This window comes from Petaurus breviceps, unplaced genomic scaffold (assembly GCF_028583685.1).
Source record: "Petaurus breviceps papuanus isolate PSGF00001 unplaced genomic scaffold, PetGlider_PUasm1.0 40, whole genome shotgun sequence".
Taxonomy (NCBI): Eukaryota; Metazoa; Chordata; class Mammalia; order Diprotodontia; family Petauridae; genus Petaurus; species Petaurus breviceps.
The window spans coordinates 2,677,255-2,695,616 of NW_027186315.1; the positions used below are offsets into that span (position 1 = coordinate 2,677,255).

Here is an 18,362-nt window from a genome sequence, read left to right on the forward strand (position 1 = left end):
TGGACACTAGAATTACTTTGGTGCATACAATTATCTCATCTGGACTTGTAATAGCCTGCTGAATGTTTCCCCTGTCTCAGGTTTCTTCCTACATTTTGCTATAAAATTAATGATCCATTATTATACACCTGACCATGAAACTTTCCTATTCAAGAAACTAAAATGGCACCCTGTCACATCCTGCATGAAATTTAAAATCTTTGGCATTCAAATCCTTTCATCACATGGTGTGATAGTAATGGCAATTAAAGATTCCCCTGTATTGGCTTGGTTTTCAAATTGATTGTATTAAAACCCAGAGTTTGTTAATCCCACCTGTGGGATGGGCTTGTTGATGTGAAAAGAAAGTCCTGAAGTGGGAGGAGCTGGTGACGGAGATTTGGAGAGACACTGGAGAGAGGCGGAAGATTTTTTTTTTGGAAGCAGCACCTCGTGGAGAGGGAGAGAGACTAAGAGGATTGCTGGTGGCCGCTTTGAATTGCCCTGGACTTTTGAGACCTGCCCCCTGAGCTGCCAAGGACTGAGGAGACATGGCTGTTTTGCTGGTACTTTGTCTGTCTGTTTTGATGTTATTTTGCCAGATTTGTCCACTGGTGAAAGACTGTCCTGTTGAAGAAGTCCTGGAACCTGGCATTTGGTTAAGAAGGCCTGAGACTGTCCTGCAGACAGAGAGTGAATACTGTCCACTGGTGAGGGACAGTACTGTTGTTGCAGGGGTCTGGAGACTGTCCTGCAGACAGAATGAATACTGTCCACTGGTGAGGGACAGTACTGTTGTTGCAGGGGTCTGGGAGCCTTTCTGTTGGTTCAGAAGCCCTGAAGAAGGATTTTCTTGTTGTATGTTTACAGAAATCCTGGGAGAGGGCTTTGCTAATGTGTTCAGGGGTTCTAGGGCTGTTCTACAGACAGAGGATAAATTCATGAAGGGACTGGCAATGTATCTTATGGCCTTGCTAAGCCTTGTCTCTCCAGGAACTAAGAATGCTGAGAACTTGCCTCAGTGTCAAGATGAAGAAAAGACCTCCATTTGGGTATTAAGTGCTGTGTTTAAACTTGATGTAACTCTGGGGTAGATTCAATTGTGATCCAGGGGTGGGGAACTTTTGACCTTTTTGTGTTCTATGGTTGAGCAAATGAATGTATTTTACTTATGTTTGGAAACTAATCTCCATTTGAGAAGAGGGGCTTTGTGGTGGACTTAATTAAGGTATAGCCTAGGGGTGGAGAAGTATTTGGAACAGAGACTTTGTAATTGATTGAATGATTGGAAAGTCCTGGGGTGGGGTAGGCCTTGGAGATGATTTAATCACACTTAGTAAATGCTGTATTTTGAATGATGTCATGTTTTGATCTTCTCTGTTCTGGGTTTGTTACTGAATAAAATAGAGAGCACCTATGCTGGTATTTTGAACCTGGGAAGTTGCCTTTCCTTGGCATTACATTACACATGGCCTCAATGGGTTGGATAAACTAACCAGCAAGTTCAGATTCCACAAGGAAGCAGAGACATAGAGAAGTTCCAACCACTACAACAGTTTAGCCTTGCAATGGGAGTCACAGGGTTGGCAATGATTAGGCAATTCCAGTCCAGTGTCTCGGTTGGGGTACACAGATACACACAGACACAGAAGTGTGCATATTCTCACACATACATACACACTCACACACACACACACACACTTGCTTATACTAGCAGTAATCAAGAGGAGGAGATAAGGTGGTGCTCCATATATTAGTACAGAGAATATTCATCATCACTGAGTTGCAAGAATCCTTCTTCCAGGGGCAGCCAGGTAGCACAGTGAGTAGGAGCACCAGCTCCATTGTTGAGAAGACCTGGAGATTGAATGGCAGGCTCAGACACTTAGCACCTACCCAAAAACACCTGGCCATGTAACCTCGAGCAAGTTACTTAACCCCAATTGCTTAGGGGCAGCCAGGTGGCTCAGCGAGTAAGAGCACCGGCTCCAATGTCGGGATGACCTGGATCAAATCTGGGCTCAGATACTCAGCACCACACCCAGAAATAACTGGCCGTGTAACCTTGAGCAAGTTACTTAACCCTGATCGCTTTAAAAAAAATCCTTCTTACCCTGTACTATAAACTTTGGGGCACTCTGATTATTTTATTCTCTCATAAGTTCTTATTTGGGTAGGGACAGTTCTGAGATGAAGTGACATAGGCCTCTTTGTTATTCCTCGAGGAAAGCACCCTATCTCCCAACTCTGCATTTTCATTAGCAGCAACTCATGTCTGAAATTATCTTCCTCCTTTTCTCTCCCAACTGGTTCCCTTGTCTGCTTTCAAGTCTTAGATAAATGACACCTTTTAAAAGAAGCCTTTGCTGATTACTCTGTAGTGCTTTCCCTCCAATTTTTCTTTATCTATCTTATTTCTACACAATTGTTTTAATATTGTCTCCCACATTATACTATGGAGTAGACTTTGAAGGGTGCTACCTTTTGGTCTTTTGTGAATGTTTTATTTTTCTAAAAAGTCTTTTCAATACAAATTAAAATCCACTTTGTAAGTTTTTATAAATTAAATATTATGTTTATTTTTAGTTTATGTCATTCATTTCTACAACATTTTGGGTTACATATTTTCTACCCATCCTTCTCTTCCCCACCAAGCCAAACCAATGATCCCACTGTATATTCCCTCTCCCAATCTGCTCTCTCTTATATGCTCCCCCATTCCCCCTCTCACTTTCCAGTAGAGCAAGATGGGTATCCATACTTCAGTGCCTGTACACTTATTTCACAGCTGCATAAAAATAATGATGATGATGATGATGATGATGATGATAATAATAATAATAATAATAATAATATATTTTTACACATTTGACTCCAAAACTTTGAATTACAGATTCCCTCCCATCCTACCACATCAACCACCACTCTACTGGGAAGATAAGCAATTCAATATAGGTTGTACATGTGTAACTATGCTAAACATTACCATAGTGGATATATTGTGCAAGACTGACTATATTTTCCTCCATCCTATCCCATCCCCCATTTGTTCTATTCTCTACTTTTACCCTGTGCTTTTCAAAAGTTTATCCTTCTAACTTCCCTCACTCCCAACCTCCCATCCTTTCCATCATCTCCCTCTCATCCCCTTCCACCCTACTCTCCTGTAGGGCAAGACACATTATTTAGTGTGTACATTATGCACTCCCTAAGCCAAATTCAATGAGAATAAGGTTGACCCATTCCCTTTTGCCTTCCTGTTCTTCCTCTCCACATGCAACTGGGAAATAAACAGTTTTCCTTTGCCTCTTCTATATGAGATGATTCATCCCATTCTGTCTTTCCCCATCTCCGCTCACTATATTTTTAACTCACCTCTAAATTTCACCTTTTAAGTATCATTCCTTCTTATTAAATTGCTCCTGTGTCCTCTATCTATCTATCTATCTATCTATCTATCTATCTATCTATCTATATATATGTGTACACATACATACACACACTCACATATGAATTCATATGCCCATATACACTACTATATAAACACACACGCACATACACACACACACACACACACACACATATATATATTCCCTTAAAGTATTCTCATACTGAGAAAAGTTTCATAAGTTATGATTATCATTTTTCCATGTTGGGATGTAAATAGTTCAACTTTGAAGAGTTCCTTATGATTTCTTTTCCCTGTTTACCTTCTCATGCTTCTCTTGTTTCTTGTATCTGAATGTCCAATTTTCTATTCAACTCTGGTTTGTTCATCAAGAATGCTTGAAAGTCCTCTATTTCATTGAATGACCATATTTTCCCCTGAAACATGATACTCAGCTTTGCTGAGTAGGTGATTCTTGGTTTTCATTCCAGCTCCTTTGACCTCTGGAATATAATATTCCAGGACCTTCAATCCTGAAGTGTAGAAGCTGCCAGATCCTGTGTTATCCTGATTGTGTTTCCACAATATTCAAATTGTTTCTTCTTGGCTGCTTGTAATATTTTCTGCTTGATCTGGGAACTCCAGAAGCTGGATATAATTTTTCTAGGAATGTTATTTTTGCGATCTTTTTCAAGAGGTGATTGGTGGATCCTCTTGACCTCTATTTTGCCCTCTGATTCTAAAATATCAGGGCAATTTTCCTTGAGAATTTCATTAAGGATGATTTCTAGGTTCTTTTTTATCATGACTTTAAAGTAGTCCAATTATTTTGAAATTATCTTTCTTAGCTCTATTTTCCAGGTCAGTGGTTTTTCCAATGAGATATTTCACATTGAGTTCTGTTTTTTCATTTGTTTGGATCCATTTAATAATATGTTGATTTCTCCTAAAGTCATTAGCTTCCATTTTTTCCAATCTAGTTCTGAAAGAATGATTCTCTTCAGTGAGCTTTTGAGATTCTTTTTCCACCTGGCAAATTATGCTTTTTAAGGCATTCTACTCCTCATCGGCATTTTGAGTCTCTTTCGCCATTTGAGTTCATCTATTTTTAACGCGTTATTTTCTTCAGTCAGGTTGTTGACTCTCTTTTCATGATTTTCTCTTACCAATTTCTCTTACCAATTTTTCCTCCACTTCTCTTATTTGGTTTTCAAAATATTTCTTGAGCTCCTCTATGGCCTGTAACCAATTCATATTTTTTTCTTGGAAGCTTTTGGTTGAGGAGTTCTGATTTCATTGTCTTCCTCCTGTTCCATGCTTTGATCATTTTTGTCCCCCCAAAAAGGAATCTAGTATGGGTTTTCTGTGCTTGCTTTTCTTCCTTTGCTCATGTTGCCACTCAATTACTTGACTTTTGAGATTTTTGCCACAGTAGAACTCTGCTTCCAGAGAGGGTAAGCTTTGTCCCAAATCACTAGGGTTTTCACAGCTGCTGGAGCTATTATTTATTTGACTGCCATCTCTGAAGCATTGACTGTCTCTGGCACCTGATCATGCACCCCAGGATGTCTACCCTCTACAGCAGTCCAGATCCAAGCAGGTTATAGCAAGAGTGATTACCCCTCAGGATGGTCACTTGGTCCCCCTAAAATATGCAGGCCAGGAGCTCTGAAGCAGCCATGTGGCAGGGTCTGCTGCACCTCAGCTCTTTCTCCCTTTGGAGGCAGAGGCTAGACCACACTTCTCAAACCCTGTTCCCATAAAGTCCACACTGACCTCTCACTTTGTCTTTGGCATTTATGAATTCATAATTATGGAACCTCCTATCTTCTGGTGATTCACTCTGCATAAAATCTACTTTATTTAATAAATAAAACTAAAATATCAATTTTGAATCATTTTAGGAAGGTGGTAATGTAGATATGCATTGAAAAATATTAATATTTAATGCATTATTGCATAAAACCTATGACTGCAAACATGTTGTTTGTAATCCTTCCTTCAATAAATATTAAACTCAATTTTCTGTTTATTCAGCAGTCATAATATTAAGTAATTCATTTCAGTTTTGTATGACAGAGATAAATTATTTATTCTGATTAATTTTAGTTTGTCCATTTGAAATCTTATTTATATTTTATACACAATTCCATAAAAAGAATTTTTATTCATTTCAATAAATATTATTTCACTTTGATATCGAATTGTTATGCCATTCATTAATTTGTTACATGATGTTTCCCTTATTGTAATAGGGAATGGTATTTACTTAGGTTAAAATTTGGGTTCTCTTTTTCTTCCTTTTTTTCTTATTAAAACAATTCCTATTGATTATTTTTAACCCTAAATTTAACCCTTAATTTTTGTCAACCTATTTGTTTCTTTACATTTCTGGTTACCATGCCTGCACTTTCCAAAACAAACAAACAAAATCCCTCCCTGTCTACCATATCCATTGTGTGATGCTTTCTCCAGGTAAAACATAAGGTCCTTGAAAAGGATTGTATTCTGTTTTTTAATCTCAATATATTAATTATTAATTAAATTAATTAAAATAATTAAATTAATTAAAGTCAATATATTAAAATTTATTTTTAATATGACCTGACCAAAACCAGACTCATAGGATAATAATATTATTATTATTATTAAGGGTTGCTTCTCCTAGTTAAAAGATTGTTGAACCGACTGAAGCCATCCCCATAGAGTGTGAAATTTTACTTAAGGCCTTAAACATTCCTTAGATAAGAAGCTACAGAAAGAATTTCAATTGTCCCTAACTCATTGGTAACATTTAAATCTTGCTTGGCAATTAGCCTATTTGTGAACCTTCTAAATGTAGTTTTAATCTGTAACATGATTTGGTTGACTTCTAGAATTTATTTGATGAATTTGTTTCCTTATTGGATGTGTAAGACTATGATTCTAAGTTTGTTCAACATTTATGACATTGAAAGAAGAATGCTAAAATAAATCTACCTTTTATTTAACCTTTATAACATAACTCTAAGGTTGTAACACCTATCAGATTGGGTAATGTGACAGAAAAGAAAATGATAAATGTGGTAGAAGATGTGGGAAAATTGGAACACTGATGCATTATTGGTGGAGTTGTGAACTGATCAAATCATTCTGGATCTAAATTTGAAAGTATTTCCAAAGGGCTAGGACATTGTACATAGTCTTTGATCCAGTAATACCACTGCTAAGTCTATATTCCAAAGAGATCATAAAAAAGAGAAAAGGACTTACTTTTACAAAATATAATTAGCAGCTATTTTTGTGGTGGCCAAAACTTTGAAATTAAGTGAATGCCCATCAATTGGGGAATGGCTGAACAAATTGTGGTATCTGAATGTAATAGAATATTACCATAGTATAAAAAAATTAGAAGTCAGATTTCAGAAAAGACCCAAAAATAATTTTTATGAACTGATACAAAATGTTTTGAGCAGAAATAGGAGAATATTGTACAAAATAAAAGCAAAATTAGGTGATGATAAAATATGAATGATTTAGCTATTCTCAGTGAAACAATTATCCAAGATAATTTAAAATTACTCATGAAGAAAAATGCTATCCACATCTAGAGAAAGAAAAAATGAAGTTTGAAGAAGATTAAATGATACTATTTTCACTTCATATTTTTCATTTTTTCCATTTTGGTCTTTTTCTTTCATGATACAACTAATGGAAATATGTTTCACATGATAGTACATACATAACCTATGTCAAATTGCTTACTATTTTAGGAAGGGAGAAAGGAGAAAGGGAGGAGAAAATGTGGAACACATTTTCAAAAATGAATGTTAAAAATTGTATTTATGTGTAATTGGAAAAAAACAAAATACTGTTTAAAATAATGACTGATTTATAATATAGTTTGAGAATTGTCACTATTTTTTCACTTTTACTTTTTATAATTAATTCTATATATGTATATTAATATACATATGTAAATAATACATAATCTTGAAATTGCATATATTCTATATTTGCTATATGTAATTTTACATATTATCTTCTGGATGAATGTATTAATATTATTATTGTTTAGTTCTACAGCTTATTCTTTCAATTTTATATTATTTATATATAATTAATATTAATATATTATTTATATATTATTAATTTCAATATTATAGTCTTAAAATGGTCATTTAATTTATCTAACATCATCATTTTTATTACATTGACATATTTTAATGTTAAATGTTGTGAAGAGAATAACCTCCCAAATCCAAAAATCTGCTTGTTCTCTCTCTCTCTCTCTCTCTCTCTCTCTCTCTCTCTCTCTCTCTCTCTCTCTCTCTCTCTCTCTCTCTCTCTCTCTCTCTTTGTCTCACACACACACACAGACACACACAGACACACATGAATGCACACACACCCACATTAGAAACTTTATTTATGTAAATATTTGTCTTTTGGAGACGTTTTCTTTTACATTTTGTAGTTAGTTTAAGTGAAATTTAAGACAATACAATTGTATCCTTTTTTATTTTTGTTGTTTTATATAGAAGTGCAGAATATTTCTCTAGATGTATTTTGTATCCTATCACAATATGGAAAATATGAATCTTCTTAGTTAATTCCTTTACTGGTTCTTTGGTGTTTTTTTAAGTACACCATCCTTTCATCTGCAAATAGTTCATTTTTATCTCTCTGAATTTTCATAACATTGTTTAAAATCGTCTCAGCATTTTAAAATTATTTAATATTACATTTGGAGAGAACCATATTTATTTATAAAATTTATGATGATAAAGCTTTTTTTAAACAATTATTGCAACAAAAACTGCATCTTATTTTTAAGTATAGGAATCTTATCACATTAAGATAGGACTCACTCATGGCTTTATTTTATTTTTTTAAGATTTTTGAGAAATGTTGTTTTCTTCTCCCCTACATTAATTGAACTAATGCAGAATGACAATGTAGTTTTATTTTTGTTCTTTATATGATTAATTATGTTCAATCTCTTTCCAAAAATTGAATTAAGCTTAAAATTTTATGTTAATCCAATTGGGTGGTAAAGATTAATTATCTGTAAATGTGGGATGAGTTGGTCAGTATTAACCTGAAGAACTGATTTCCTTCCTAGCCTAGTTGATGAAGGAATAGGTTAAAATTGAAAATATTTTTAATAAAATACAAAGATATAGCTTTACCCTTTATATTATTTGTATAAATTTTTCCTAAATGGAATTGTAATGCAGTTTGGCATTGGCCATGTTTCTGATGATTTATAATAAATTCAATTTTCGACTCTGGTGCAGAGTTGAGGTGCAAAAATTTAGTAGCTTGGCAGTAGAGTAAGCCAAATAGGAAGAAAATGACTTCCAGATAAAGAATCACTTTCCACCTTTTCAGGAGGGAGGACATCTCTCATCATCTTCTAATTCCTCACTGGCCATGAAATTGCACATTTAAACTATTCTCACCATAGCAGAAACTGCAAATACTGGACAATAAATAAAGTCAGTGAAGGGAGCTCTGAGAAGAATTACTACAAGCAACAGAGAACTGAACCATGAATTTAAGATAAAATTAGCACAGCATTTAATAATTGAGTTGCAAAGAGGAGCAAGGCCAGGGAGCCTAAGCAAACTTTCTAACAAAGATGTTATGCTCAAGAAGGAAGCCTTATTTAGACACCATGAAAAATTAAAACACATTCAGATCAAAGGTGTGAGCTGTGTTTTGCACCCCCCACTCACTGTTCCCCTAAATGTAATATGAATTGGAAGTATGATTACAATGAATCTAACTTTCAGGTAAACAAAAAAAAAAACTCTTTGTGGGTTGACACACCTAGATTTCTGATAATTAGAGTTTTATAATTTTAGTGGGTTGCTTAGAGTATGTTAGTTGAAAAGTTCAAATTTACCTGGCATGTGTTAGAGGAACAGATTCAACCTAGGTAAACTGACTTCAAAGCTCTTTCTCTATTTATGACACCACACTTTCTCTTTTAACTTTTTTAGTAAGCAATTAATTAAATTCTATTGTTTTCAGGGAGCAAAATTTTCTTTATCTCTAAGTTGTAACAGAAAAATTTCCATACCTTCTGATTAGTCTGTCTTTAGTGGTGATAATAATGGTGATAATAAAATTAAGAAGGACCACATGTATAATATCCCATATTACAACGTAAGCAGTTTATTCATGTTTAACCTTATGATTGTTGATTCATGTTCACCATCTTATGTTCCTCCTGACTTATGAAATTGTCTCTATTCAAGTTTATATTCAGCTCTGGGTTTTTCATCATGAATGTTGGGAAATTCTCTATTTCATTGAAGGATGAATTTTTTTCTCCTATAGGATTATATTCAATTTTGCTGATTAAGTTGTTCTTGGTTGTAAGCCTCTATCATTTGCCTTTTGGAATATTGTATTCCAACCTCTCCCATCCTTTGAAAATGGTGGTGGCTAAAACATGTGAGATTCTAACTATGGCTTGTTTATGCTTATTTTTTTTTCTTTTTTGCTACTTGCAACATTTTTCCCCCCTTGACTAGGAAGCTTTGGATTTTGACCAAAATGTTCCTGGGAATTTTCATTTGGGGTCTCCTTTTAGGAGGCGACTGGTGGGTTCTTACAATTTTCACTTTGCCCTCTGATTCATAGATATCTGGGTATTTCTTTTTTATGGTTTCTTGAAATACATTACCTATTTTTGGTCATGACTTTCAGATAGGTCAATGATATTTGTGCTCTCTCTTTGATCAATTTTCCAGGTTGTCTTTTATTTTTGCTCTAAGTTTTTTCAATTTTTTTTTTCTATTTTCTTCAATTTCTTTACTGTGTTTTAGTATTTCTTATTGTCTCAGAGAATCATAAGGTTCTACTTAGTCCATTCAAATTTTCAAAGCATTAGTTATTTCAACAAGGTTTTATACCTATAGGACCAAGTTGCCAATTTTCTTTCCCTTTTTCTTCTATATCTCTCATTTCTTTTTCTTTTTTTTTCTTAAAGCATTCTCATTACATTAAAAAAAAATAAAATCTTGTTTCATCTTTTCCAAAAATTCTTGATGAATTGTACCCATGCGGTGATTTTCTTTGAGGCTTTGAATGTAGATCTTTTGTAATCACTCTCTTCTTCTGGGTGTATTAGACTGAAGTCCCTGTCACTAAAATGGTTTTTGTGTTGGTATTTTTGTGGTCTTATTTAGTTTTCTTTCCTCATTCTTCTCACTGACTTCATGATTTTAATCTTCATGTTAGATGAGTTTCTGGAGGGAAAGTCTGAGTTTTAAATGCTGCTGTTTTCTTTAAATACTGAGTTTTGTATTAATACATTATCTCTGGCACAGCTCAAGATGGGAATCTGTAAGCTTTCACTCATCACAAAGTATTCTGATTCAGTGAAAGTCTGATTGTTGCCCTCATCTACTGAGCTCTGCAAGACCTTCTCTTGCAAGACCCTGGGCTTGGATGTATGTAACAGGCTTTTTTGTTCTTGCCCCATTTGGAGTTTCAGTAGATGGCTATTGGATAACACTACTATTAGCCAGCTTCAAATTCTGTTGATTCCTAATGACAGAACTGTAGATTTTCCTGTGTTCTGGAATTATTGCCCTGAATTATTTCTCTGCCAGATACAGAGTAGTGTGAAACATATAACTAAGACTGATCCTTTCCCGACATCTGAGTTACAGTTTCTACTTCTTTTTTTCCCTCTAAACTTGTACCTTCTTCAATGAACACCCTAAGTCCTGCAGCTTCTTCTTATCATGGACAATTACCCCTAGGCACAGGCCCCTACCTCAATCAGCCCTGGCTTTTTGGTCTGTAACTTGTTAGTGATTGAGGGAGCTCCCTCCTGGGATCTTCTTCCTAGTGACAATAGGACTGGCCATTATGACTAGTTTTTGGATTCCCATTCAGGATATGGTTTGCTGTGTTTTCTAAATTGACTTGGGGTGTGTATACTCTATTACTTTGAAGAATATTTTTAATACTGCAAATATTAATTATTCCATGGATGCTTGATAAAGTTCAATTGTAAAATTGTAATTTTATCTGGTCCAAATCCCACCATCATTATCTCTAGGATCCAATATCTGTTCATTCATTATTTATTTTCAATTGGGTAAGCACTTTATTTTAATTAATATATACTTTTTTTTTTCCTGGATATGTGTAAATTCCTTTGTAATGCTTATTTCTTAGGGCATATAATTGTGCAAAGTCATTGCTCATGCCTTTGTAAATATATTTACTGTTGTGAATTGCTATTTGTCACTTTAATTTGCTATTAGTGCTATCAAAATAATAAATTAATGATGTTAGCTTATAGTTTATTGCTCTTGTTATTCATAAACATTTTAATTTAATGTATAGTCATAGTTTATAGGCTATAATTATACTTCAGTCTTTGTCTACAAATTCATAATACTCTTTTATTTTAAATTGCCTTATTTATTCTTTCTTATTTCCAAGATTTTTCTTTTTTATTTAACTTGTGGTTCTTAGAGTATTTTCTACTTCTTTTAAGTTCATTGTTCAAATAATCAATATTTTCCCACTTTTTAAGGCAAATATACATTTGGCTAAAGCACACCTAAAAATATCTTCCTCTAAGAATTGTCTTTGTTGTTACATAAGTTTTGATATGCTATTTTATTATGTTAAAAATAAAAAATTTATTGCTTCCTTGGTTTATTAATTGACTCAGTCATTATTTACAACATCATTTCTTTTTGTCCATTTATTTAGACAGATTTTTCTCATATTTACTAAGTTTAATGCATTATGTATTATAAATAATATATTTGATATTTCTGCATTTTTAAAGGAAATTTTATACCATCCATTCTCAAATGTGCTTTTTTTTTTTTTACTATTATATATACTTTGGAATACCTATGCTGTTCAATTTATCATTGATCACTACCTGAAAAAAATCTCAAAATGAAAACTCCCAGTAACATCATGATCAAATTCTAAAGATCATCAAAGAAAAACCATACATTGTGAGCCCCACTGCCATAGAATAGGCAAGCATTGATATCAGGACACTCTATGTGCCTCACAGGCAGGCTTTAGGTCCAGGAGCCGCTATTTACTTAAGTTTTGCACCATGAAAATAGGTATCCTCCAGCTGCCAGACCTCTAAATTCTTCAGCTTATCACTGGGAAAATAGGCAACCTGCAAGGACCAGATAGCCACTGCTTCAGTGTATCCTAGGGAATTAGAGAAACAATGCACCAGGCTTAACACATGCCAGACACCACCAATAGGTCCCCAGCATAACACCAGGGAAGTTGACAGGTCCCTAAGATTTCCAGGAGCACCAGCCACTGCCCACCCCACTCTACCCTTTCAGTACAGGATGAAACATGAGGGTCCTTCATGGACCTCAAACCAACATCAGTGCAGCACTAAATAAACAGCCAGGGTCTGCAGTCCCTGGCATAAAATGTCTTAGACTGTGACACTTCCATCCTAGGAACAGGGCTCAAATTTAAAAGAAAGGAGAATGGCAATATATATATATATATATGTATATTAGCAAAAAGAAAACAAAATGAAGGAACCTGACCATTGAAAGTTATTGTGGGGGCAGCCAGGTAGCACAGCAAGTAAGAGCACCGGCTCCAGTGTTGAGAAGACCTGGAGATCGAATCCCGGGCTCAGACACTTAGCACCCACCCAGAAACACCTGGCCGTGTAACCTTGAGCAAGTTACTTAATCCTGATTGCTTAAAAAAAAAAAAAAGTTATTGTGGTGAGGGCAGAGCCAAGACGGCAGCATAGAGTAGGAAAACTCTGTGAGCTGCCCCTATAAACACCTCAAATACCTACACAATATGCTTTTAAAAATATTTTAGAAATACAGAACCCACAAAGTGACAGAGAGAAACAAATGTCCCACTGAAAACAGCCCAGCAGGCAGACAGAAAGAGTCCATCACAGCATGTGTGGAGGCCAGCCCAGCCCCTACTGAGCCCAAGCTTTTAGCCCCAGGGTGGCTCTGACATTGGCAGCTGGAGCAGACTTTGAGAGAATGGAAGGCAAAGTAAAAGGTCAGTGTGGAACTCTGTTGTAACTGGGGGAGGGGGGAGGGCTGAGGACCAGTCTGGCCCCTGTCCTGTAGGGTGAAAAGTGAAAGAGGCATGGCTGCCCTGCATCCACCTCCACATGCCTGCTTCAGAGCTCTTGCTCAGCAGATGTAGGGGGACCAAACAACCATTCAGAGGTTAATTGCTCTTCTGTTAACCTGCAGGGATCTGGATCGTGGTCTTGGGTGGAGGTCCTGTGGTGTGTGACCAGTGAGGCAGAGCTTGTGGTGTCTGTAGAGAGGGCACCCAAGTAATAATTCAGGCAGCTGTGGAAACCCCAGTAATTTGGGACAAAGCTCTCCTCTCTGGAAGCAGAGTTCTACTGTGGCAAAGAGATTAAAAGTCAAGTAATTGAGCGGCATCATGAGCAAAGGAAGAAAAGAAAGCACAGCAATTAAAACTTAGATTCCTTTTTGAGGAAAAAAAGAATCAAAGCATGGAATGGGAGGAAGACAACAAAGTGAGAAATCCATCACCAAAAGTTTCCAAGAAAATTATGAACTGGTTTCAGGCCATGGAGAAGCTGAAGAAGGATTTTGAAAATCAAGTAAGATAAATGGAGGTAAAATTGAGAAGAGAAATGAGAACGATGCAAGAAAATCATGAAAAGAGAGTCAATAAAATGACTGAAGAAAATAACAATTTAAAAAAATAGACAAACTCAAACAGCAATAGAGTCCGAAAAAGCCAATGAGGAGAAAAATGCTTTAAAAAGCTGAATTTGCCAGATGGAAAAAGAATTTTAAAAGCTCACTGAAGAGAATAATTCCTTCAGAATTAGATTGGAGGAAATGGAAGCTAGTAACTTTAAGAGAAATCAAGATACTATTAAACAGATACAAACAAATGAAAAAATAGAATGCAAGGTGAAATGTCTCATTGGAAAACCCTCTGTCCTGGAAAATAGATCCAGGAGAGATAATTTAAAAACAATTTGACTACCTGAAAGCTATGATCAAAAAAAGAATCTTGAAATCATCCTTCAAGAAATTCTCAAAGAAAATTGCCTTAATTTTTAGAACCAAAGGGCAAAATAGAAATTGAAAGCATTCACCAATCACCTGTTGAAAAAGATCCTGAAAAGAAAACTCCTACAAATATTATAGCCATGTCCCAGAGTTCCCAGATGAAGGAGAAAATATTATAAGCAGCCAAGAAGAAAAAAATTGAATATTGTGGAAACACTATCATGATAACAAAAGACCTAGCAGCTTTTACATTAAGAAATTGAAGGGCTTGGAATATGATATTCTGGAGGTCAAAGGAGCTAGGATTAAGATCAAGAATCACCTACTCAACAAAACTGAGTATCATGTTTCAGGGGAAAATATGGTCATTCAATGAACAAAGAAGTTTGAAGCATTCTTTTTTATTTTACTTTTTATTTTTAATTAATTTATTTTTAGTTTTCAACATTCATCTCCACAAGATTTTGAGTTAAATTATTTTTATCTCCACCTCTTTCTCCTACTCCCACTCCTAAAGAACAAGCCTAATGAATACTCCTTCCCGCAATCTGTTCTCTCTTATATATTCACCCTTTACTCCACTAACTTTCTAGTAGTGCAATATGGGTCTCTATACCCCATTACCTATATATCATATTTCCCAGTTGCATGTAAAAATTTTTTTTTGGTCTTTATTAATTTTTTTACTTTTAGTTTACAAGATTCATTACCACAGTTCCTTGAGTTTAAAATTTTCTCTCCCTCCCCCCCTTCCCCACCATGGTGGCATACAATCAAGTATAGTATCTGCAAATATTTCACATTAGACATTAGTCAGTTTATAAAGAAGGATTGAATGGAATGAAGAATGGGAAAGAAGAAACAAAACCCTACAAGAAAAAGAAAAAGATCAGGTAGTTTGCTTCAATTTGGGTTCAAACTTAGTTCTTTCTCTGGGTGTAAACATCTCTCTCTATCATGAGTCTTTTGGGGTTGACTTATGACTCTGGATTGCTGAGAAGAGTCCAGTTTATCAAAGTTGGTAGTCACACTTACATTTTTTCTATAATTGTGTACAAATTCCTCTTGGGTCTACTCTTCTAACTCAGCATCAGGTCATATAAGCCACTCCAGGTAAATATGAAGTCCATCTGTTCCTCATTTATTATTGCACAATAGTATTACATAACATGCAAATACCACAATTTGTTCAGCCATTCCCCAATTGATGGGCACCCCCTTAATTTCCAATTCTTTGCCACCACAAAAAGAGCTGCTATAAATATTTTTGTAGATATGGATCTTTTTCCCACATCTATGATCTCTTTGGGATATAACCCTGGAAGTGGTATTGCTGAGTCAAAGATTATGAAATCATTTATAGCCAGTTTTTTTTTTCTCAGTTTTGCTGGGTAGGTTATTCTTGGTTTTAATCCCAGTTCTTTGACCTCTGGAATATCATACTCTAAGCCCTTTGATCGCTCAGTGTAGAAACTGCCAGATCCTGTGTTATTATGATTGTGTTTTCACATTATTCAATTTATTTCTTCCTGGCTGCTTGTAATATTTTCTCCTTGATCTGAGAATTCCAGAAGCTGTCTATAATGTTCCTAGGAGTTTTCTTTTTGGGATCTTTTTCAGGTGGATTATTTCAACCTCTATTTTGCCCTCTGGTTCTAAAACATCAGGGCAATTTTCCTTGAGTATTTCTTGAAGGATTATTTCTAGGTTCTTTTTTGGATCATGGTTTTCATGTAGTCCAATAATTTTTAAGTTATCTCTCCTTGATCTATTTTCCAGTTCAGTGGTTTTTTCAATGAGATATTTCACATTGCCCTCTATTTATTCTTTTGTTTGGATCTGTTTAATAGTATCTTGATTTCTCATAAAATTACTAGCTTCCATTTGCTCCAATCTAATTCTGAAGGAATAATCCTCTTCAGTGAGCTTTTGAGATTTTTTTCCATCAGGAAAATTTGGCTTTTTAAGGCATTCTTTTCTTCATTTGTTTTTTGAGTCTCTTTTGCTATTTGTGTTAGTCTAATTTTTTTTTTTTGCCTTTTGGAGGGCGATTTGGGTTAAGAAACTTGCCCAAGGTTACATGGCTAGTTTGTGTTTGTGTGTGTGTGTGTGTGTGTGTGTGTGTGTGTGTGTGTGTGTTAAGTATCTGAGGCCAGAACCAAGCTCAGGTCCTCCCGACTCCGGGGCGGATGCTTTAATCACTGCGCCACCTAGCCTCCCATGTTTGTCTATTTTTAAGGTGTTATTTTCTAAATAACAATTTTTAAACAAGTTTCCCTTCTCCTAAACAAGTTTCCCTTTATGGGCTCCACATGAGGCCTATTAATGCATGAGGAAGATCTTATCTACGCTTGATATTACATACAGGTAAAGAAATAAATAGGACATGTCAAAAGAAAAATTACTGTTAAGTGGTCTAAATAAAGTCGTGAACTTGGCTTCAAATCCTTGCTTTGTCAGGCCTGTGTGTCCAAGCCTCAGTTTCTTCATCTCTAAAACAAAGAGAGCAGAGTTCCATATAAAATTTAAGCTCACTTCTACTTCTAAATAGATGATCCTTTAACTTTAATTGTGTCACCACAGATAGGTGGAGCAGAAAAGATCACTGGGTCTGAATTCAAATACAATTTCTGACATTCACAAGCTGTGTGACTTTAGGTAACTCACTTGACCTCTGTTTGCCTATTTCCTCAACTTTAAAAAGGGGATAATAATGTTACCCAATTTTCATGGTTGTTGTGATTACCAAATGAGATAATATTTATAACTTACTTAGCACAGTTCCTGGCACATAATAAATGCTATATAACTGCTCTTTACTATAGGTGTTAAAAGGGTTAAAGGAGGACTAATGCCTATTATGTGAGTGTTTGGCAGACCCTTTTCTTGGCTGCTCATCCACCATTTTGTCTATCTTGCACCTAACTCTCACCTGTGGCTCCAGAAAGTTGTAGCTTGCACAGTGGCCTCACCCTGATAAACTGTCTTGGCAGATGAGTTAAACCAGGGTGAGGCTAACCTATAGGCCTCACTGTGTTTTGAGGAGTGTCTACCCCAAGCACATGCAGACTTCTCCTATGGAATGGGTGGATGAGAAAAATTTGTTCCAATGCCTATGAATGCAGCTGAAGCAGGCACTGTGGAGTGCTTGTAACTTGGACAGACATCAAAGATACCATGAAAGACACCAAGGTCATCCACTATATCCCCAGCAATCTTCAGTTATCTTGACATTTATCTTGCAACTGGACTTCTATGACTCTAGAAGAGAAAGTGAGGCTAATGAGTTTGTGTTGCTCTGCCTCACCTAAATTCAATTCACACATAAGTCAAGACATCACCCTGTGATATCATAGGTCTGCTTCAAACACAAAGATCTAAAAACAACAAATATTATCACCAGAACTACTACTACTACTATTACTACTACTACTACCACCACCACCAGCATCACTACCTCCACCACAATCACCAGCAGCACTGCCAGGAAAATCTTCACTGAACAGTTAATCCCTAAAAATTAATGCATTAGAGTTGTTTCACCAGATTGAGATAAGAATTTTATTTTTCAGTTTCTATATCTTCACAGTGAAGGAAATGTAAAGGTTCAAGGAATTCCCAGTAGCATAGCTTTCCTGATGCATAAAAAATACAAAGAGAAATAATGAGGAACAGGGGAAGCTAAGTGGTTTAGTGGATGGAATGGCAAGCCCAGAGTCAGGAAGACATCTTCCTGGGGTCAAATCCAGTCTCAGAAATTTACTTGCTGTGTGAGCTTGGCAAGTCACTTAACCTGTTTGTCTCAGTTTTCCCTTCTGTAAAATGAGATGGAGAAGAAAATGGCGAAGCACTCCAGTGCCTTTGCCAAGAAAACTCTACATGAGGTCATGAAGAGTTGATCACAACTGTAAAACAAGTTGATTACAACTTAACCACAGCAAATGAAGAATAGA

The 18,362-nt window shown here is 35.6% G+C and overlaps 1 long non-coding RNA gene across 1 annotated transcript; it reads left to right on the forward strand.

Annotated features, from left to right (window-relative positions):
• Positions 1-260: 260 nt before the first annotated feature.
• LOC138170868 (uncharacterized) lies at positions 261-1,411 on the forward strand. The gene is made up of 2 exons (XR_011170771.1): positions 261-707; positions 741-1,411. It is a non-coding gene; the product is annotated as an uncharacterized lncRNA (long non-coding RNA).
• The last annotated feature ends 16,951 nt before the right edge of the window (positions 1,412-18,362 follow it).